At 37.5% G+C, this 22,651-nt stretch overlaps 2 protein-coding genes across 3 annotated transcripts in view; one reads left to right on the forward strand and one right to left on the reverse strand.

Annotated features, from left to right (window-relative positions):
* LOC136029562 (E3 ubiquitin-protein ligase HECTD1-like) overlaps positions 1-22,651 on the reverse strand; it is a 484,457-nt gene that overhangs the window by 259,732 nt on the left and 202,074 nt on the right. The window lies entirely within an intron of this gene.
* LOC136029563 (uncharacterized) overlaps positions 1-22,651 on the forward strand; it is a 384,714-nt gene that overhangs the window by 44,960 nt on the left and 317,103 nt on the right. The window contains exons 1-3 of one of the 2 annotated variants that reach the window (XR_010618069.1): positions 4,802-4,954; positions 6,983-7,221; positions 12,465-12,710. The gene's annotated coding sequence lies outside the window, so the exon portion shown is untranslated. Of the gene's footprint in view, positions 1-4,801; positions 4,955-6,982; positions 7,222-12,464; positions 12,711-22,651 lie in introns of those variants that run through there. The other variant, XR_010618068.1, reaches the window with a different exon arrangement.

Consider the following 22,651-nt stretch of genomic DNA (forward strand, 5'->3'; position numbering starts at 1 on the left):
ATTTCTATTTAAGAAAAATCTTTTGGAGTTGAACAGCTAAGCACTGACGGAAATCACGTCCGGGCGACTAAAATTTTTAATTCCATACGGTAAGCTTGGACTTGCAATAGACCGCAACAACTGATCCATATTTTGTAAACCATACTTTGGCAACCTTGGGGCCCCATCCATAAGGAAACTATCAACTTGAGCTAGTTCTATACTTTTGACCGAACTAGGTTCATTGTTTGAAATTGAATCTGGTGAAATTGAAACTTTCAGGCGAAATGTCTTGTTTATGCAACAGGCAACGGGATTCCAGTATACGTCATACATTTTACTTTGCGATTTCGGCTACAGAGCTGTACAAGGTCTCATGCACAAAGGTTTTATTGGTACCACCTGGCCCATCGGTGAAAAGACACATACGGTTTCAACACACTTAGAATAATTGGCTGCATGTACAGTAATTTTCACAATTTAAGTCTGATTTCCTTGCCTATATTTTCGTTGTTTAGTAGCAGCTGACTCATCAGGATTTTGAACGCCCATATCTCAGTCATTTGGCTAATTTTTAACGTCGTCCGTACTAAATTGCTCTACCCGGAAACTAAAATTTCAACCTTCTGTTGCTGTCGGATTTAACTTGAATGCAAAAATACGATAAGCACGTTTGATCGCAGCGGACTTAGATATATAATTTCTTCGTGCTTGCTGAATAAAACCTCGAGTCGAAAATATTAGATATATTCAGTATTATCGTAGCTTATTTATTTTTTGTTTTTGCTAATTCAAAAACTATCCTAGGAAGCAAGTTAGAAGGAGAGTTTGGTTAGTACCAATATTCCTCTTTTACAATCTACTGGTGATACATAGAAGTCTCAGAAAATCTACTGATAAAGCTAGTGCACAAGAAAAAGATTACTTTCACCGACGTATTGTTTACTTAAATAAAAAAGTTTCTCTCTGAGGAATGCCAGCCTGTAGTCTGGTTGAATTTTACACTTTCAGTTTAATCACTTAACCTCGTTGATTGTATTCTTTGTTGTTATAATTAATCTTAGAGGTCAGTGTGGCTGAGTTCCACCTTCGGTTACAGTACATTTCCAAGCAACACACGGGTGCTGAAAATGCGTTTTTACTTAGAATATTTGATATATGTGCTGCTAAAACCCGCATTTTTCTTACGTGACACGAAGTGAATCGGGGGGGGGGGGGGCAGATGGAGTTCATGCCCACCCTAAAATTATGCCCAAATATATATATATATATATATATATATATATATATATATATATATATATATATATATATATATTTTATATGTTACGGTGAAAGACCAAAGACTGGTGAAGCACAAAAAGCACGAGATCCTAATTAATCTAACACAAACAAAACAAAAAAAAAACAATAAGAAAAAGTATGCCGACAACTGCTGCAAAACATTGGCCCACCGGTGGGTCTTGACAGATGAATTATATGGGTCAATTTGCGATAGAATCGTTTCTTCAGGGTAGGTAATACTGTACTGGCACGTAACATACCTATTGCTTGTCTACAGTGGCAAACGCAGTAAAAACTTTGCATACTTGTAGTACAGTGAGCGTAATTTCAGTTTATCTGTAACCATAAAAATGCGCCAAAGGGGCTAAGATACAGATAATGAGGCAATATCATAGCATTGTACACCTGGGCTAACAGACGACGATCAAACTTCCGCTTATTTGTCGCTATACAGCTGTACTTAAAAGAAGACCGCTTCTGAAAATAGCCGTCGTGTCTCTAGTATTGACTGTCCAACAGGGAGGTCCAGATACGCAATATCATCAACAATCTCAAGAATAGAATCACCGTGTGACGATTCGACCAGCGTCTGACTTCGATCCGACCAGCATCTGAGCACCTTAAAAAGCAGCACTTCAGGCTTTTCACCATTAAACTGGAGTCCAATATGGGCATACGGAGTCCAATATGGAATCCAAGCCTATGCTTGGACCGGTTCAGGTTTAGTACATCATTTGCATAACCAATCAAAGACAAAACAATACCACGCAGAATATAAGTCATAAGCGACTTTGATTGTGGCCTTACAATGCTGTTATTAAATACTGTCAGTGAAGACATAGCACCTTGTCTTACACCTTTCTTTACTGGGAGAAGGGGATTCTACGCGGGGAAACAGCAGAATCGCATAAGAGACTAGTACGCTCCTGAGCTAGTAGAGGGAGCCTAAGTTCCACTTTCAGATTGTCGTACATGTCAGTCAGTGGGACTAGGATGCAGGGATCAACACTGGCCAAACCCAAATCAAATATAATCTCCTCGTGGAGAAGTGAATCAAATGCGCTCTTACATCACGTCCAGCTAAAGTAATACTTTCACCGTTTTTTTTCCTGCATCAACTAAAGCAGAAAGGGCATGGCCACACCCAAGAGGAGACAGAAAACCGAACTGGTGGGCCTGAACTGTACATTTAGTTTTCAACTCGTCAATTATGAATTTCTCAAAAATTTACAAAATGAAGTTGCAACTGTTATTGGGCGAAAAGATGGAAATTCAGAAGGAAGTTTATTCTTCTTAGGAGTAGGAGTCAAACATCCATTGAAAAAGAATCAGGGACAAATCCTAGATTAAATGTCATTTGTTAAAGGAATACTAAGTATTCCGTAAACAGTTCACCACACAACGACAAATGCTGTGCATATATCTGATCAAATCCTCTAGACTTTTTTTCTTCAGTTTACCAATTGCAGAAATAATCAGGATATTTGTAATAATCAGTCCTGGAATAGAAGCATACTAAAAGAAAACTCCGAGTTTCTACTTTGTAACTGTTTTGCAGACGTGGATATGGAGCAGAAAATCCTTTTTTATAATGCTCAACACATGAAGAAAGTGGTATACGAGACAGTATTTGAGCCTATCTTTTACAATACTGAACCACATTTTATTTGGCTGAGACCGAATCTTTTCCGAACAAGACAAAATCATTGAACTCTGATGCAGAGAAAGCTGCTTCACGATCTGGTGTTTAGTATTAATATACAGTTTTTGCAGCCACCCATCGTGCGGTTTATCTGCTTCAATCCAAACTGAAAGCCGAAACTCAGCAGAAAGGCAAGCATTTCGCAAAATGTAATTAGTTGACAAGGCTCTTCAGTTCCAACTTTTACTCGCCTAATAGGTACTGCCGATTTTTCCGCAAGAGCTAGGGCATAAAGAAGTTCACTAAAATAAATGTTCAGCCTAACTCGAGAGTCACACATATTCCTTCTGGAACTCTGCATCAACAAATCGAACAGCATACAAATTTTCGTGAGGATATCTTTGCACGCATTCTGGGAAAGATCTAGAGACGCCATGTCCTTGTCTTACCTCTTTCTTTACTGGGAGAAGGAGATTTCCACGCGGGGAAACAGCAGAATAACATAAGAGACTAGTACGCTCCTGAGCTAGTAGAGGGAGTCCACTTTCATAAGCAAAAAAGCTAGTAGAGGAAAGTTCCACTCTCATTAGCAAAAAATACAGATTGCTTTTTCGGGAGCCGGTTAGAAGAAGGGCCAACGTCACCGTATAGAGCACTAAAATGCAAAGAAAAGTGATCTGATGTAAAATTGGAATCACTAATAACAACTTTCGTAATAGTTACGGATGACGTTATGACGGTTATGACAAACACGGTCCAAGTTAGATGTAATAACTGAATTATGGACGTAAGAAAAATTCTCATTCTTCGGTGCAACTACATAATCATTATTAAACAGACCGAAAATAACACTTGGACAACCACAATCACCAGAAGAATTGTGTCAGTTAGATCACAACTTAAGTAACCAGTCGCGATACAGCATAAACCATCTATTTTTCGAAAGCATTTGGATAAACGAGTGGCATTAATGGCGAAAGGACTTTCAGATCGGTCGTCCCGGTAGTTCGTGGGTAGATAAATGTTTAGCACAACAAAATTTTTGATTCTAATTACCAAAAAGTCACTTGCTGAATCAAAAATAGACAAAGGAAAACATGACTCAAAGTAGTTGCAAAGCGCTCCTGAACATATTATATCACATTTAGATAAAAATTCCTTTAAAAACACAGACCGACTTAGCAAATTCGCATTTAAATTCCATGTGACAATCGCATAAGAGATGGAGGATCCTTGGTTTATTTCTTCATTGCACTTTGAGTGGGCGGGTTTTAGAGTCATTTTGATAGGGGTTTAGCATTATTCATCCGCCTTACTAGCCGGACGCCTTGCACTGTAGCAAGTGTGGCCATTATTTTTTCAAAAAAGGCAGAACATATCTTTCGTGCACCTATTATCCTTCGTGGAGGTGTGGTCAGAAGCACCACAAATAGGTGTCAGTATGCAGTTGGCCGCTATTTGACCAACTACATGACAGGAAAACAACTTTTTGGGAGAAATTTTAACTCTTCCACAGGCAGCTACTCATTTATTTTAAGATCTTTACAGATTAACAACTTCAGCGTTCAACCGAAGTGAGGAAACAAAACCCAAGCGTTGCTCTCGCAACACTTTACTCGGCAAAGCCGAACAGATGTTGCCGCGACACCTCATGCTGCCCATTCAACGTAGATCTAGTTAAATTAGTGTTATCCTTTATTTTGTAAGCTGAAGGTCTTTAGCATTAAATGTCATTATTTTCAGATGAGCTGCTTTACGACGAAACTTATACTTATTTATTTATTTAAGAATTAACGACGCTTCTTGACTACTAGGGCCCCTGCGTCGGCCCTGCAGTGCATTATTGCGCTCATAATATTGGCCACTCAAAATAGGCATTATTTTTAGAAAAAAGAAAATGGTTAATTTAGAACCAGACACACTATTGGAATGGCTGACTCTTGGATTGGGTCAGCCTGATTTAACAGAAAGGGACATGCAACTTGTGGCCCTTGAACAACTCTGTATGCTGCTTTTGATGAGTGATAATGTAGACAGGTGCTTTGAAAGGTAAATAAGTTTTTTTTTTATTTCACAGGAAAGTCAAATGCTGGTTGTTTCTTCCTGAGGAAATTGCTAAGTTCCATAGAAAACCCATAAAATAGAAGTCATTATCCCCTGAAAAGAATCACAGCTGTCATATAATGACTTAACTTGATTGCCTTCTTCTTTTTTGTGATTACAGCAGCATAGATGTAACATGCACATAAGATTACTTGAGAGGAATCTATTCAGTCAGAACTGACAACTGTTTGATGCTTACTTGTAGTGCCATCTATGCATTTCTAATACTATTTTATGCTTGTACTTATTTCTGGGAAGTGCGATTAGAGAACTGCTTCACTCATAGCCCAGGTGCACTCATCTTTATTTGTTAGGAGAGAATTCTTAATGATATTCCAATTTTCCATTTACAGATTGATCTAAAGACTCCCCTTGCAGAAAATTTGAAAGCCTTAACCTAAAAATCCATTTTGCAAAGCCCCCCCTGCCACCACACAAAAACAAAATTTGAAAATCCAGTGACTCACTTCCTGAGGGTTTCATATTGGGATTGGTTTTATAGGGTTTCATAGAGGGTCTCCGATAGGATTGGGGTAAAGAAAGAGGATGTATTGGGCTTAGGTAGCTTGCTATGAGGTGTTGGGTTATTTATACTCTAGTAGTATTCAAATTATTACTGTTATTAGTGCTATTTTGTTTGTTTGTTTTTCTTTTTGAGTTTGGCCTGACTATGTTCTGGAAGTCCATATAGGAACCATGCTAAATTACTAAAGAACTGTTTTTCTTCCATTTTTTTATTTTTTGGAGCAAAAAAACAAAACAATGAAATGGTGATTACTGACTGAACTGAAACACAGTTGAAACGTATGTTGATATTTGGACAATATGCTGTTGTCTCAGTTTTTTTTTTCCAAGATTAAATTGATTGTGAATGAGATCTAGTACAAAGATGCCTTCAATTAAATATCTTTACAGGATGGTGCCAGTTTGCTGCTAGGAGAGTTTTAACATTGCTAATGCAAATTAACCTTCCACTTTAGTGGCCAGTTAAACCATCAGGTTATATCTGCTGCCAAATCTCATATTTGAAGAAAACAGAATAGTTCATTAAATACAAACTTTGAAATTTGAAATGCAAAATGAAAGACTAGCTCATATGAGGTTGGTTTTCATTTTGAAAATTTTGACAATTTTTTTTTAATTTAGAAAAGATTATTGACGTAATTCAACATTATTATGGTCACAGCCCAGTTTTATTTAATTTTTACATCATGAAGGAATTAGATTAACTAATATTAATAATAACTAATTATTACAGAGCTCCAATAATATAACAGTGCAGAGCTATAGACCTGATTGTTCTTGTCCAGACTTCTCTCTTTTTTCATGAGATTACTCTGAATTTGTCTTGTTTTGATCTTTGAGATTGTTTTTACTTTTGTGTTAATTTAGCCTGAATTACAATAGGGCAGAAAATAAAAGACTGGACCCTGAGATTATATATATATATATATATATATATATATATATATATATATATATATATATATATATATATATATATATATATATATATATATATAGGCTGTATATTTTTATTTCAATCCTGTTGTAACAATTCTTCACTCAACATCGATCATCTGACTTTGCTTTAGGATCTCTTTATAAAATTTCCTTGTGGGTTCTGCTAAATTTTGAGTGTTTTCATACACTTAGACTTGTATATTCAAATCTTATTTTGTAAAAAAGAAAAAACTTCTGTAAAAAAAACAATGAACAATAATTCATTTAAGGTAAATATAAACTCAGTGTCAACTAATCAAGCAAAGCTGAATCAAGGCTTCTCGAATCAAGCAAGGCTCAGAAAGGGCCCAGGGGAGGGGGGGCTACAAAAAGGATTAGTGATTATCAAGATTTCAGTATGAAAAATTTGTTGGATTCAAAATTGCAAACAGATTTTGTTGAATTTATTTTTACTCCTGCAAAACCTCTTACTCTATTAAATAGTGTTAAATGTTTTTTTCTTTGTTTTAGCTGTCCACCTTGTTCATTTTTGCCTGCTCTATGCCGCATTATGTTGGACGAATCTTCGCAACAGAAAGTATAGTTGAAGTTACAGCCAGAGCAATAACCTATTATCTAGATGTTTCGGCTGAATGTACAAGAAGAATTGTATCAGTTGAAGGAAGTATCGAAAGGCAATTTCCAAAAGACTGACATCCGCTAATCTTGAATCTCGAGTATCTAAAGATTAGGCTGAACAGTGTGTTAAGGTAGGTCTTTTTTAATGCTTTCAGGAAGTAGAATTTTTCATGTAGTTTAGGTCAAAATGTGTCTGGATCAGGGTCGCCGCTCCTTGAAGTTTTAGACGTAACAATTTTGTTTTACGCCTTTTTGAAAGCTATTGTTTTATTTATTTTTTATGCCTGTTTGTTATTTTCTGCTTCTTAAATAACCAAATAGCCCATACAAAAAGATTTATTAGTCAATAATAGATTTGGCAGGCAAAGCAAGGTCATCACCAGGGTTACTACTTGGATTTTTCTTGAAATGTTGACAAACAGTCCTTAGTTTATGGTCTTCGCAAAACATATGTATCATATTTCAACCTCCAAAAGTGTAATTTATATATTATATTTATTTAATATCTATTTACATCCTGGAATTTCGCTACTAGTTACTCTTGGGACATGGTTAAACTCTTAGTGGTTGCCATGGTGTGTTGTAGCCTCGGTGGTCTGGAGGATAAATGTTTACCACTTTGGTTGCTACAGGCTGCTTAATGCAATTATTCACTGACTACTTATAGTAATCATTAACAGGCTACTGATTAAGATGGTTATTCTTACTAGCAATGAAATTTAGTTAAAGACTAATTTTGGGAAACAGACTATTGTAAAACCATTTGTAACAAATAATATAACTAGTATCCACAGCCAACTAGACTTGAAGCCAATTTCAATCTATTTCTATATTAATACAGCTCATCCAATAAGAGGACCTCACGATCACTCCTTAGCTGTACAGAAACAAACCATAAATAGTAAACTGAAAATTTGAGGTTGAGGTTACTAAGGTAGAATTAAAATCTCATTCTGTATAGACTTTTAATTCCGTAATGAATATTTATAGCAACTGAAATTGGCAAATCCTTAAAGAATATAACAAAAGTACTACCTAAAACAAATGTAACTGAAATGCTCTGTTTCCTAGTAGAAAATCTTGACCATTGAAATATAGCTCTGAAATAACAATATGACACTACCTTGTTCAATCCGGGGCTATCTATTGCTGTTTCTTGAGTAATCGGTTTTACGGTGGCGGGTTATTAGCCCTCCGACCAACCCTCCTCCTTTTTCCAGGCTTAGGACTGGCTGTATAGCAGGCAGAGTTGTCACATCTACTTTGTCAAATAAGTTTTCCATGCTAAGGGACGAGTTGTCAATTGATAATCAATGGGAAAAGATCGTTGGGTCCCTGAAAGAAGTGGCACAAGAAGTTATGGGATATAACAGGAAGAAGCAAGAGCAGTGGATATCTGAAAGTTCCTGGGACAAAGGCCAGAAGTCAAAATTCTCATAGATAGGCATGAGCATAACACGACATGCACTAGCGAATATCTAGATGATTTAAAAGCGCAGTATAAGCGTCTCAATAAACAAGTCAAAACACGGACTAGGAATGAGAAGAGGATGCTCCTCGAAACTATTGCTGATCAGACTGAAGTAGCCGCCAGGCGGGGAGATAGTCGCACTGTGTATGCTATAACGAAGGAGCTTGCGGGTATTTCGAAGGCTTCTTCAGCCCAAGTTGAAAACCAAGAAGGCATCTTATTAACCCAGACGGAAGACATAAACTGACGCTGGATGGAACATATCAGCGAGGTATTAAATCTAGTGCCTCCCACAACCTCTTCTAATATCCCTGAAGAAACACTGTTCGATCTTGGAATATATTCCGGACCTCTCTTGCTGAGTGAAGTAAAAGAGGCTCTAATGACTTTGAAAAACGGAAAGGCAGCCGGTAACGATGGCATACCCCCAGAACTGTTGAAAAATGGTAGAAGCACCCTAGCAGTGCCCATGTTTGAACTTCTGTCACGTGTTTAGGATGATGAAAAAGTACCGAGTGAATGGTCAAAGGCAGAAATTGTCGAACTCTTCAAAAAAGGACAAAAGACTAAATGTGATAATTGAAGAGGCATTGCTTTACAATCAGTTGGTAGCAAGGTTTTGTGTCAATTTATTCTCAATATAATTCAAAGTAAAGTGGAGAAAGTTCTGAGACATGAACAACATGGATTCCGCCAAAACAGATCGTGTTCTGACCTAATATTTAGCCTGAGAGTCCTGCTCGAAGAATCTAATGAATGGCAGGTTCGACTAATCACAGTATTTATAGACTTTCTCAAGGCTTTCGACTCGATACACCGCGGGACCATGTGGAAAATTTTAATGCATTACGGGATCCCGATCAAAATTGTAAATATAATTAAACCGCTGTACCTCGATATTATGTGCGCAGCACAAACCGAGGGTGGCATAACGGACTGGCTTTTTCTCGCCACTGTTATTTGCCATAGTCATAGATTTTGTGCTTCGTGGATGTAGCTTCAATGGGGGTCTACAATTAAACCCACTAAGAGCACTTTACGATGGTGTTTTTGCGGACGATATTGCACTCTTTGCTCACGAATCAGAAGCTATACAACACAATATAAATGAACTTGGGCGTGTGTCAAATGCTTTTGGACTCTCCATAAACGCTAACAAGACTAAATCAATGTCAAATGCGATCGTTCCTGACTTAGCTGAGGGACTTTTGGTCAGCAATAAAGAAATTGAAGTAGTGAGAGAGTTCAAATATCTCGGCAGCATTCTTACGCAAGATGCCAATCTTGGAAGAGAAATTTTGTGCCGAATAGCATTGGCTGGCTCTGCCTTCAATTGTCTTAGAAATGTTTGGAGAAATAACAAATATTCCTAGAAGCTAAAACTCAGAATTTATAATAGCAACGTCCTCTCCGTCCTTACACGTGGCTGTGAAACTTGGAGCCTCTTTGCTTGGGTTCTTCAACTATACCATGTTCAGCAAGTATTTAATGGTTGGGTCTCTTTTTTTCCACGTCACTTTCGTCTACTTGCTCCGCTATTACGTCCAGCGTGCTGAAAAGTATGCGGAAAAATTCCACAAATCGTGGTCGGTATAACCGAAAAGTACTATGCCGTCTTTATTCTAGTTTTTGTATATCTAACCAGTCGGAAATATAATGATTTTAATTTATTTTTGTTTATTCTTTTGCCTTAATGAAGAAAGATAAGATACAATTATATGAATGAATGAGTCTCTTGATAAGCTCACAGATCAGTGACACAAGACGAGAAATACAAATAAAACATAAGTAAAGGAAAATATCAAAAATATGGAGTAAGCTATATTTCCATTCAATGGCAAATACCATTAGTTTGACTTAGATGGCGTTGATGCGGAGTTTTTAGCCTTGTTAGTGAGAGAGAGAAAGATGGGTTTATTAATATAAACTAAATAAAAAAAAACTAGTTTTTTTAACTAAAAGTAAGGAGCGACATTAAAACTTAAAACGAACAGAAATTAGTCCGTGTATGAAAGGGACTATTCCCTTCTCGACGCCCCGTTCTTTGCGCTAAAGTTTGACTCTTTCTCTCAATTCTACTTTATTAAACTGTATAAAAATTAGCTTAAAGAGCGGGGAGTTGAGAAGGGAACAGCAATTTTTGATGCGTCTTTTAAAATTCTCTTTTTATTATGTTGGTATTATGTTGGCATTGATGAAGTAAATGAATGATTACGGTTTTGGTACTGTAAAAGCATTAGTATGCCGGGAAATTAAAATTTCACTCGAGTCTTTTGTTTTTTGAATTAAAATTGAATAGTGGTGGGCATCAAGTCTTGGCTAATTGTAAAAAAAAAAACCTACAAAAAAACCTTTGTAAAATATAAAAAAATTTGTTAATATGTATTTTTGTTACTTTTATACAAGAGGCAAAAATTTAGGAGGGGGGCTCGAACCGAGTACTCCCCTCCCCTTTTGACACGGCCCTGTCCTTAGCTATGCCTAGGAAATAGCTATGGCAACTACACATATCTTCACCAAATCCTGAACTACCTGTGCCAAAGTGCCTGAACTACCAACTATACTATTCAAACATAATTAATTTACACAAAGTGATAAAGATTGATCTTTTAAATCCATGGTTGAATTGGATTTAAATCCAATTGAGACTTTTAAATCCATGCAAAAAAAAAAACTTTGCATTTAATTTAACGTTAGCAAATCAGCTACCTTTTTTTATGTAGCACTAAAATAAATATACAAGCAAAAATAATTCTAGGATATTTCTCTGCCAAGTGATTTGTCCAGTAAAATGAAAACAAAGTAAGGAATATTATTTGCCGTGTTTTTATGAATAAAAAGAAAAATCACAGACATGGCAAAGGTATCGCCCAATTATTTTTATAATAATTATTTTTATTTTTAGAAAATAAAGGGAAGGAAACGCTACCCTTTATTGACAAGTGAGAGACTTAAAAGTTTGAAAAAAATCTTGATCCTACAGATTATTGATAGTTGTTTCTTTCGTCACGTTCTGCTCAAGTTTACGGTTGTCATTATGTAGTACATGCGCTCTGAGTTCCAAATGGATTTAATGGCCTCTACAGATTATTTGGATTTGAACGATCTGTCGCACATCGTATTTTGAACACATTTTAAACTCCATCTTGATAGAAAAAATCCACCGGAGGAAAATCCAGGGGACGAAAATCGGCAGTGCGCTAAAATTTCTTGCTGGCGAGCCGAGCCGCGCCACCGTTTTCCTTTGGGCACCTCTATTTGTCGCCGAAAAGAAACCGGCACGGCATTGGAGTCTACCTAAAACTTTATAATTTTGAAACAATAAAAAGAAAAATATTTGAAAATTTGGGCTTTAGACCCTAGATGGGTCCAGGAGGAGAGAACTTTCGTTTGATGTCCTTGGTGCCTTAAGTCCTTAAGAATGCCCTTAAAAATGCCCTTGAGTCTCCTTTCTCTTATCGCCCTCATTCCTTCGTCTAGTAACAGTATTTCCAGTTTAGGTGGGTTGCCTAAAGTTAGGAGTTTTGAAATCTTTTTAAGGGAAATTCTTTTCATTTGTAGATTCTAGGGAGTTTATACCCTTATAGTACTAAAGATTTTAGTCTCTTAAGATCCTTATATTGTTTCTGGACTCAGTGCTCTGTGTGAAGGGAGAATATGATGTAAGAGATAATGTTCCGTGTTAAGGGAGAACGAGACAAGCACCTAAAGTTCCATCTGTTAGAATAATAGGGGGCATTGCTGGGGGTCCGGGGGTTTCTACCAGATTAGAAAGAAATCATTCTTGGATTTATTTCCAAGGTCGTTAGATGGTGTAAATGTGAGCCTAGCTCAAGCTACATCAAGTTGTTTTATTTCTTTTTAAAAATAACTATTCCTGAATTTATTATCCCTTGAACATAGCACCTGCTTCGAATGCCTCCACATCTACCCGCAAAGACGATCTACGATTTCAACCCTATATAAACCGGTTGGAAGCAATCGCGCGGCCGACCAAAGAAATGTTGGTCCGACAGCCTCTCCGAGTTCTTAATGTTTGCAAACATCAGACCGGGTAAAGCGCAAATACTCGCCATCGCCCGGAACGGATGGAGGAGGCAGATATGACTCTTTAGGTCAATCAGCACTCGGCAGGAGACTCAAGTCAAAGTAAGTCAAGCGAATATAGCCACGTAATGTATTTAGTCTGAAAAGTAAAGGGCATAGTAATGCAATAAAAAAATCTGAAGAAACTCTAGTATAAGTCCATGGAGACTGAGTGTCCATAACGCATTGATATTCTTCACTTGAAACTATGAAAACGATTTACTGTCTTGAAACACAACTAGTCTCCCAATTCCTTGCTTCTGCAAAGTTTTTTTTTTTTGTTTGAGTCTATCTTTAAGGACTTTTGTGTCATTTCGTTCTGCTTTTCTGTAGTTCCAGGCTTTGGGTGCTTTAATAAATTTATGTTCAAATTCTAGAATAATCACTATAGTTTTACTTGAACATCATCTAAGCTCCAACAGTCTTCTTCCTAAACTGTTAGTAATAAAATAGAAATGCAGAATTTTTCAATTAAATAAAGAATTCACAGGATAAATACTGATAAAATTAACGTAAGCAATCATTTACCTGATATAGTCTTAATGTTTTGTTGCTGTGTATTTTGCTTGGGTGATAAGCAATCCTTGCTTTTGTGTCTATATTTAGTGTAAATTTAATTATCTTACAATATAAATTTCGCTGTTATCAAGTGGCAGATATCAACACTATTGACTTCAACAATATTTGAAACTAACCAGGAATATAATGACTGATCATCGGGAATCGTGGCAATTTTTTGAAAAAAGTGGAATTTCTTAGATAACGGAACAAAAAAATGGCCCCATAGAGGCGCGAACGACTTACAAGACTTACTGCTTGAAAGTTGTCCAGTCATCGCTGTCCAATTTCATTCAAGCACGCTAACCGCTCCGCCAAGAGGGCTTGCATCAAAAAATGTTTTAATTATATGATTGTACATAGTGAATCAAAAGTGAAATAAATAGACCAAGAAAAGGAAATTATACGAAAATATTAAAAGAAATCTATTAAACAAAAGAGAAAAAAACATTTTCTTTGTTTTCATGACTCTCAGTATCAAAAGAGTGGTTGCAATTAGCAGAAAAGTCAATGGAAAATAATTACAGTATTACCAAAGGAAGTTCTCGGCTAAATAATTGCTTAATTTTTAGTTCTGAGACAATAAAATAGTTTTGACAATTACAAATAGAAAATTTAGCTTTGAAAACAAAAGACAATAAAATGTCAATTTGGAAAAACAATTACACAGCGCTTCAGATTGAGCATTATTTCTTGAATCATGTTCTCCCTTTATACAGAAAATTGTTTCTAGAAAAAAGATAAAGAGTCTAAGAGACAAAATATTTGGTAGCTTTTGATTTAGTCAAAATGCCCTTTTTACTTTTTAAAGCTACCCTCTTAAACTTAACCTAAACTTTAGCAATTTTATTCGAATCATAGTTCGTCTTAAAAATAAGAATCTAATAATTACAGAGTATTTACAAAACTAAAATGCATCTAGTATTCAATCAGTTAAGGCAATTTAACTGAGAGGCAATCATTTAAAGCAAGTTTAGTCTTACCCATCAAAAGTTACGAACCTGAAAAACTTGCCTTTTTGAAAAAAAAGGGAAAAATTTTCTAGAAGTTATAGAATCTTCATGAAAATTGCACCATCAGATTTAGTGTATCAGAGAACCTTCCTCTAGAAGTTTCTAGCTCCTATATGCAAATACGTGGAATTTTGTATTTTTGCCAGAAGAAAGATAACGGATTCGTGTTTATTTCATTTATTTATTTTTTCAAGGGTGATAGTATAAACCCATCTTGAAATATCACGAGAGGGCTTATTCATCACGAGAGGCACTTCATATAGAAGGGGTTGTCGCATAACTTCAGAGTGGGCTAATTTAATTCGAAATCAGAGGTTCTAGTGCCCTTTTTAAGATTCTAAAGTAGAACTTTGTATTTTTGCCAAATGACAGATCATGGATGCGTGTTTATTGTAGGCTTCTTTTTTTAAGGGAGATCGTATCAACCCAGTGGTCCTAGAATGTCACAAGAGGGCTTATTTGAACAGAAAATATAAGTTCTAGTGCCCTTTTTAAATTACCAAAATAGCTAGAGGGCAACTAGTCCCCCTCCCACGCTCATGTTTTTCAAAAAATCTCCCGATCAAAATTTTGAAATAGTCATTTTGTTCAGCATAGTCCAAAATCTAATAACTATGTCTTTGACGATGACTTAATCCTCTAGAGTCCCTGGGGGATGGGCTGTAAGTTATGAACTTTGTCCACTGTTTACATATAGCATTGGTTATTGGGAAGTATTCAGACGTATTCTGGGGGATTTTTCTGAGGAGGGGGGGGTACATGGGAGGATTCCCATGATCTGGTCAGATCCGGACGATCTGACGTCTTTCTCGATTCACTACCCGGAGAATTCCAGATCTTCTATTTACTTATGTTCACAATCGTGATGGTCTTACTTGCAACCTTTATCATTTAATTGTGTCAGATTCAGCTCTTCTTTCATCAATAGTTAATGTGGACGACTCGTAAAATCGACGACGATCATTTATCGATCACATGCCAGCTATCCTGCTTCATGGCGAGCTTTGTGCAACGTAACTCTCCCAAGTGGTTCTCAAAGTTAAATTGGGAAAATACAAATGTTCCACTTTATGTATTGACATTGTCCCAGTTATTATCATCTATTAAAGTGCCTTTCCACTTATTGCAAACATCTGTATGTACAACTTCAACTCGGATAGATATCAACTCAAGTCTGCCGCTAAAAAGCTGTTCCCTCTGAGCGCGTACGAACGGGTACTCGCAATCCCTTTTGGAAAGTTGATCCTAAAGTGAAGATGGCTAAACAAAAAGATAAGTTCTGGCTCCGTATGTGGATAGCCTGTGATCGTCCTCCTTCTGGTTCAGTAGATCAAATAAAACAGAAAACCAAACGAGAGTACAAATATTCCCTGCTTAGAGCGAGACTGAATGCCTGGGATGGTCCTTGTGACAAGAAATCCTGGGATCGTGTTATGAACAGTGTAAAGTGTTCACCTCCAATTAACTCGTCTCTTCGGCTATGTGACTTTGTTTCTCCTTATAAAAATATTTTGCTTTCATTTAATGTTAATCTCCAAAATCATTTTACCAAGCTTGTCAATTCAATCCTCCCAATTCGTATCAACCAATCTCAAGTGTTATCGGTGGAATCTGGTGTTATATTCCGAGCTCTTAAGCAAGTGAATAAGTCTGAGTATCTCGATAGTGATGGTCTTTGCTTCAAGTTTGTTGCTTATGATTGTCCTGAACTGCTGAAGCATTTGCAGTTATTGTTTCAGATGTGTTTGACATAGTCCATTGTGCCACATAGTTTTTTGTCCTGGTAAATATATCTCCCATAGTTAAGAGGGGTAAGGACCCCATTGCTTGCTCTAATTACCGTCCTATCACTGTCTTGTTAGTAAGCTATTTGAACATATACTGCTACTGGCCATTAACTCCAAGTGCAATTTTACGCCCTTCCAGCTTGGTTTTAGAAAAGGTATGGGCTGCGATCAAGCTCACCATATTGTGGGTTGGCTAATGAAACAAGCTGTTGCTCGAAAAAGTCCCCTGTATTATTTGACTGTTGACATATCTAGTACTTTTGACAATGTAATTCATTCAAATGCTTTGTTTTCTCTAGCAGCCTCAGGTGTTAACCTTTCTATTGTTTCCGTGCTTAAGTATTGGTATGCTAATTCTTCAGTTAGGGTGAGGTGGAATTGTTCTGTAGGGGAGTATATTCCTGTTAAAAAAGGCGTTAGGCAAGATGGCGTGTTATCACCGAGCATATTTAAATGTGTTTTAGCTTCGTATCTCCAACCGTCAATTTTTTACAATGATAATTTAGGTATTAGTCACATTGCATATGCTGATGATGTTCTGCTTCTTAGCTGGACAAAACATAGTCTAATTACCAACTTTGACCGGCTTTCAGCCGCACAATCCACTGTAGGCCTTTCAGTTAATGCCTCAAAATGTGAGTGTTTGTGTTTTGGGAGTCCTCCACCAGCATCACCTCTTTGCTTGGGTTCTTCAACTATACCATGTTCAGCAAGTATTAAATGGTTGGGTCTCTCTTTTTCCACGTCACTTTCGTCTACTTGCTCCGCTATTACGTCCAGCGTGCTGAAAAGTATGCGGGTTGGTTACGGAAAAATTTCACCAAATCGTGGTCGGTATAACCGAAAAGGACTATGCCGTCTTTATTCTAGTTTTGGTGCCCCTGCTGTTTTTTATCGTTATGGTTTTGCTTTCCTTCTTCTTAAGAAGGATACAAAGAAAATACGCTCAGGATATTTTAAGTATTGCAAGTATTTGCTGCGTCTGCCTCGATGGTATCGGAATCATACAGTCGTCTCTAAATTTGACATCACTGATGCGCCCTCACGACTGAAACATTTATCTGAAGATATATCTCTTAAAACTCAGCAAATTATTGATGTTTGTGACCCTCTTTGGCCATTTTTTGAATTGAGGTAATTTATTTATGTTGCATGTTGTTATACTGTTATGTTATTTATGTTGTTATGTTTTTTTTCTTGTTTTTTCTTTTTTTGTGTTTTTACTCCACACTTTTATGTATTTTGTGGGTTAATAATAAATTCTTCTTATTATTATTATTATTCAGCAAAGCATGCTAAACTGAGCTTTAAAAAAAGAATTGTTTATATTAAAAAAAAAAAAAATCCGGTTGGATCTAAAGAAATTTTAATCTTTAATTATATCTGATTTTATTAAATGTGATGAAATTTAGGTTAAACTTAAGGCTGCTGGATCTATACACACTGTCCTAGCAACACAAAATTAGTAATGTGTCTAAATTTGATATTAACTAGTAAATTAGTTATAAACTGAATGGCCATCTCAGAATTTATCAATTATGGTATTTAAGCCTTCTTCGGGTGAAGATCATCTTTTTTGAACAAAAAAAATGACAGACATCGCCACTTTGTTGCATAGTAATCTTCTTAATGATTTTTTTTTTGTATTTGCTGTTCAACAGCAACAAAGATAAAATGCTTGCTAAATCATGACAATGGAGGAAGAAAAGACGATTTGAAATTGAAATAAACCAATTATATTCAAAATTGCTATTTCCCAAGTAAGGATAGCTCTGTGCCACGGTTTGTTTATTAAATACCAAGGGGCTCTGCCCTTGGAGTCCCTGACGGCAGTACACTCGTTTTGTTCTGCATTTCTGGCCTATGGCTTGCTTTTATTGATATTGTGCCTGATGCAAATTTTCCTAGATTCCTGCATCTACCAAATTGCTTGAGAGTGCTTATTAACCCCCTTTTGCCCCTGCTTTGAACTTTAGTTCTGTGCCTGCTTTTGATTTATATTGCTTGCTTAATTTATATTGACTGAGGGCCCCCCTCTCTGCTTGTAGGCTAGCTTATTTGTTTTATTTATTTGACATTTGATTTCCTTTGTGATTTGATTTTGTTGATTTTCCTGATTATTTTTAAACCATTGTGTTTTCCTTTTCCTTCTTTTGTTGTTTTTTTTTGTGATGACTGACAGGTCAGTTAGTAGGCCTAGTCCTGCCACCCCTGACCCAAATAACTCTAGTGTTAGGATTTTGGCTTTAGGCGTTGAACATCCTAATGAGACCAGTAGAGTTTTGAAATTAAGTAGCAGAACAGTTATTGCAAGAAAACTGTTTGAACACCTCCAAAATCATGAATGCCAGGGCCATTATGGTTCAATGCTAGAAAGACTTGGACCAGATGGCTCTATTATCATAATAGCTGCAAACCAATCAGTAGCTACTGCTATACTTTCTATTACAGATATAGCAGTTAATGGTTGTAAAGTAAAGTTTGTGCTTAGTCCTAGTTCCAACCCTGCTTCAATCAGAAATAGAAAAGGTATTGTTTTTATCCCATCTGAGGAGGTCACCAATCTGGATGATTTTGTCAAGGAGGTCCAAGTTGACAATAGAATAGAACAAGTGACACTGGCCTTTAAAAACCCAAACCCTTCTGTTATTCCCTTGGTTTGCACCTTCAATTTGGATGTTCAGTTCCCTCTGAAAATCTCTGTCTGGGGTGCAAGGTATACAGTTAAGCAGTTTATCCCCCGAGCAATACAGTGCTTCAATTGCCAAGGTTTTGGCCACATGGCTTCAAATTGTCGCAGAGGCAGAAGATGCCTACTGTGTAGTGGACAACACACCCATAATGAATGTCCCCAATCCAAAACAATAAAGCAAGATCAGACTCTCAAGTGCCCAAACTGCAGTGGTAACCATGCTGCTAATGCTAAGGAATGCCCAGTATTCATGGAGAAGAAAGCAATTGTGACTTATTCTTTCACCAATAATGTCCCCATGAGGACTGCTGCTGAGGCCTTGAAGAAGGGACTTCCAACACAGACCAAATATGTCCCTATGGCCCATAAAGACTCCTTCCCTGCTTTGACACCTAATCACCATCCAGTTGAGGACCTAAACAAGAAGTATATGTCCATGTTTGAAGGAGTGGCAAGACAGATCTCTGGTCTTACCCAGATATTAACATCTCTTTGCAAACTGGTCTCAAAGATACTCCCAGCTGGTTTTGAAAATGCTGCCCTCAGTCTGAACAACATTGCTGAAAACAAAAACAGAGTGGAATCAAGCCCTACAACCAGTAATGCCTCTCCACAAACCAGCAGCCCAGGAAAAACTTAAATAAAACGTAAAGGCAAGGAGACTATACCTAGCCCAGAAGGTTATAGTAATAAGCTACAGAGACCCAGGTTAGCCCTTTCAAACACCAATGTCTAGCTCCCTTTCAGTGTTCCAATTAAATATACGGGGATTCAACCATGCCAAAAGAAAAGAACTCCAAAACATCTTAGTCAGGCATGCTCCTGATGTTTTTCTACTTCAAGAGACCTTTTTAAAACCAGAGAATACTTTCTGTGACTTCAAAGGGTACAATATTGCCCGCTGGGACAGAGTCCATAAAACTGGTGGTGGCCTACTGTCCCTTGTGAAAAATGACCTAGCCTTTAAAAAACATAACCCAAGTCCACAAGGGGAGATGGAGGTTGGTATAATTGACATAAAACTACTTGGAAGTGATAAGTGGATTAGTATTGCTAACTGTTATGCACCAAAGACAAATAAGTTCTCCCTGAAACAATTCAAACTGATTGTGAATGCATGTGGCCCTGTAAAAATAATTAGTGGGGACTTTAACCTACACCACAGAATGTGGGAAAGTGTATCACCTAAAGACTCAATTGCTACCTCTTTAACCAATTACATCCTGGAACCCCAAAATAAGTTGTCCCTTATCACACCCACAGACCTAAATACACGGCTGAACCCACAGACAGGCAAGTACTCAACCATTGACCTCACTTTCACATCAACAGATATGGCAAATAGTGTAGAAATCCAGAAACCCTGCGACTTTGACTCAGACCATGAGATTATATCATTGAAACTGGAGATTAACCCAGTAAGGGCAGGGTACCAACCAGTGAAATTGTGGAAGTTCCATGAAAAACTCTGGGACTCTTGGAAACACAATTTAGACCAAAAGGCTTTGGAAATTAAGACAATTGATGAGTCAGTGGAATCACTGTCTAATAAGATTACTTCAGCTATCATAGCCTCCTCAGAAAGAATATTTGGCTACAAACAACCTCATCCAAAAAGACAAAATTGTACTCCAGGATGGAACAGTAAATGCCAGAAAGCCTATCTAGAGAAGAAAAAAGCAAAACATAATTTCTCTAGATACCCCTCAATTGAGAATAAAATAGTTTTTAAGCAAAAGACAGCAGAATTCAAAAAGACACTGAAAGCTGAGACACAAGATGGATGGAGAAGGCTCATTGAAGACAAATTTAGCCACAACACTCCTGTTCAGGAGCTATGGAGAAACTTCCAGATTTTTTCAGGCAAAAAAAGAAGGAACCCCATCCCTGCAGAAATACAGATGGGTACTTACTTACTTACTTGTACTTGTGGCGGGAATCAGGCGTTTCCACCTCGCCCGGCATCGATGATCTTAGAGACCTTCTTGGACCATGTTGATCGATCTTGTGCCAGCTGCTCTGCAAAGACGAGCCACTGTGTTGACCATCTGTGATCAAATTTTCTGAAACCCCCTATTGGTTCAAGGTCTGACTTGGCCAGGTTCTACCAGTTCTTCCTCTGTCCTCCTTGGCGTTTCTTCCAGTAGCTAATAGGCTCAACTAGAAGTATTTGGCGAGGCAGGTACTCTGGCGGTTTCCGCAATACATGGCCCAACCATTTCAAACGGTGTTCTTTAATAGTGAGCACAACATCTCTCTGAATATTGCACATTCGACGTATATTCACGTTGGAGATACGGTCACGTAGCTGTACTCTGAGAATTCTTTCTAGACAAGTATGCTCAAACACCTTAAGTGTATTCTCTTGTTGTAGTTTTGCCGACCATGTTTCGCACCCGTAAAGGAGAACGGTGCGGACTAGTGCCATGTAAACTCGAACTTTCGTTTGGACACTGATTTCACGGCGATTCCATAAGGGTTTCCGAAGGGAGGTAAAGACTGTCTGCGCTTTCTGTATTCTCTGTTGGATATCAGCGTCGGAAGATCCATCAGTACAAAGCTGAGAGCCTAGGTATGTGAAACGGTTGACTTTTTCCAGCTGAACTTGGTTGATAGTTAGTGGGAATGGTCCTGTGTCGTGGTTAATAGCCATGAATTTCGTTTTCTCTGTGCTGACTTTCAAGCCGATCAGATCTGCCCAGGCCACAACGCTGTCAAGCATGTTTTGGGATTCTACAGGGTCTGACAGGAGGCCAACATCATCCGCATAATCGAATGCGGATTAATACAGATGGGTAGGTCCACAGAATCTTCAATCAATGGTAAACTTAATCTCTTCTTAAAAAAGTTTCTGAATGTAGTTACTCCATTACAGTCCACACCCCACCAACCTAGTCCCAAAAATAGTAATGCCCCTTTTCCCCTTTTTAGCTCCCTGGAAGTCAAAGACACCATTTCAAAGCTCCAGCCTGGTGCAACTGGCCCTGATGGAATTCACAATTTGATGCTGAAAAATTTGCCAGATTCATTTGTTGAGCTACTGACAGAGCTATTCAACAGATCTGTCATAGAGTCAGCAATACCATCTGAATGGAATAAGGCAATAGTGATCCCACTTCTCAAGGCAGGCAAAGACCCTAATCTGGTTGATTCCTACCGCCCCATATCTCTCACTTCTTGTGTTACAAAACTAATTGAGAGGGTAATAAAATAAAGAATTTTAACCCCTTTATCAGACCACATCCAAATTGAACTGCTTGGCTTTTTACCTGGAAGAAGCACCACAGATGCCCTAGTTAGACTAGAGCATCTAATAAAACTTAGTTTCAAAAAAGGGAAAGCTGTCCATGTAATATTTTTAGACATGGATTCAGCATTTGATAGAGTTGATGTGGGGCAACTAATCAGAAAGCTATCTGTAACGGGTTTACCAAATCTACTGGTAAATTGGATCCACCAATTTTTGATGGGCAGGGAGGTTCAGGCTTCCTTGGGTGGCTCCTACTCAGAGTTTAAGAGAAAAGCTTATAACATTGGACTCCCTCAAGGATCTGTTCTAAGCCCACTTCTGTATGCTGATGATATTGCTGTTGCAGTCGTGGGGAGAGACCCTTTATGCTTACAGTCAGCCTCCCATAAAGCGGTAGGTACACTATCAATTTGGGCAAATAGTAATAATATGGTTTTCTCAACCCATAAGTCAAGAAAAAACTTGACACTACACTTCATGCAATCTTAAGAGGGGCCCTTGGTGGCCTAAAATCTACTCCTATTGTAGCTATGTGTTGTGAAGCAGGGATCCAGTCCCTTCACTCCAGAAGAAAATACCTCCTTGCAAGATATTTTGCTAAGAAAATAAGACTCAGGAACCATGTTATCTACAAAGAAATTATTAGCCACCACAACCCTGACATCCGCTTTAAACCAACAGAGATGTCTTCTTTTCAGAGATTC

Source organism: Artemia franciscana, chromosome 7, assembly GCF_032884065.1.
Source record: "Artemia franciscana chromosome 7, ASM3288406v1, whole genome shotgun sequence".
NCBI classification, from domain to species: domain Eukaryota; kingdom Metazoa; phylum Arthropoda; class Branchiopoda; order Anostraca; family Artemiidae; genus Artemia; species Artemia franciscana.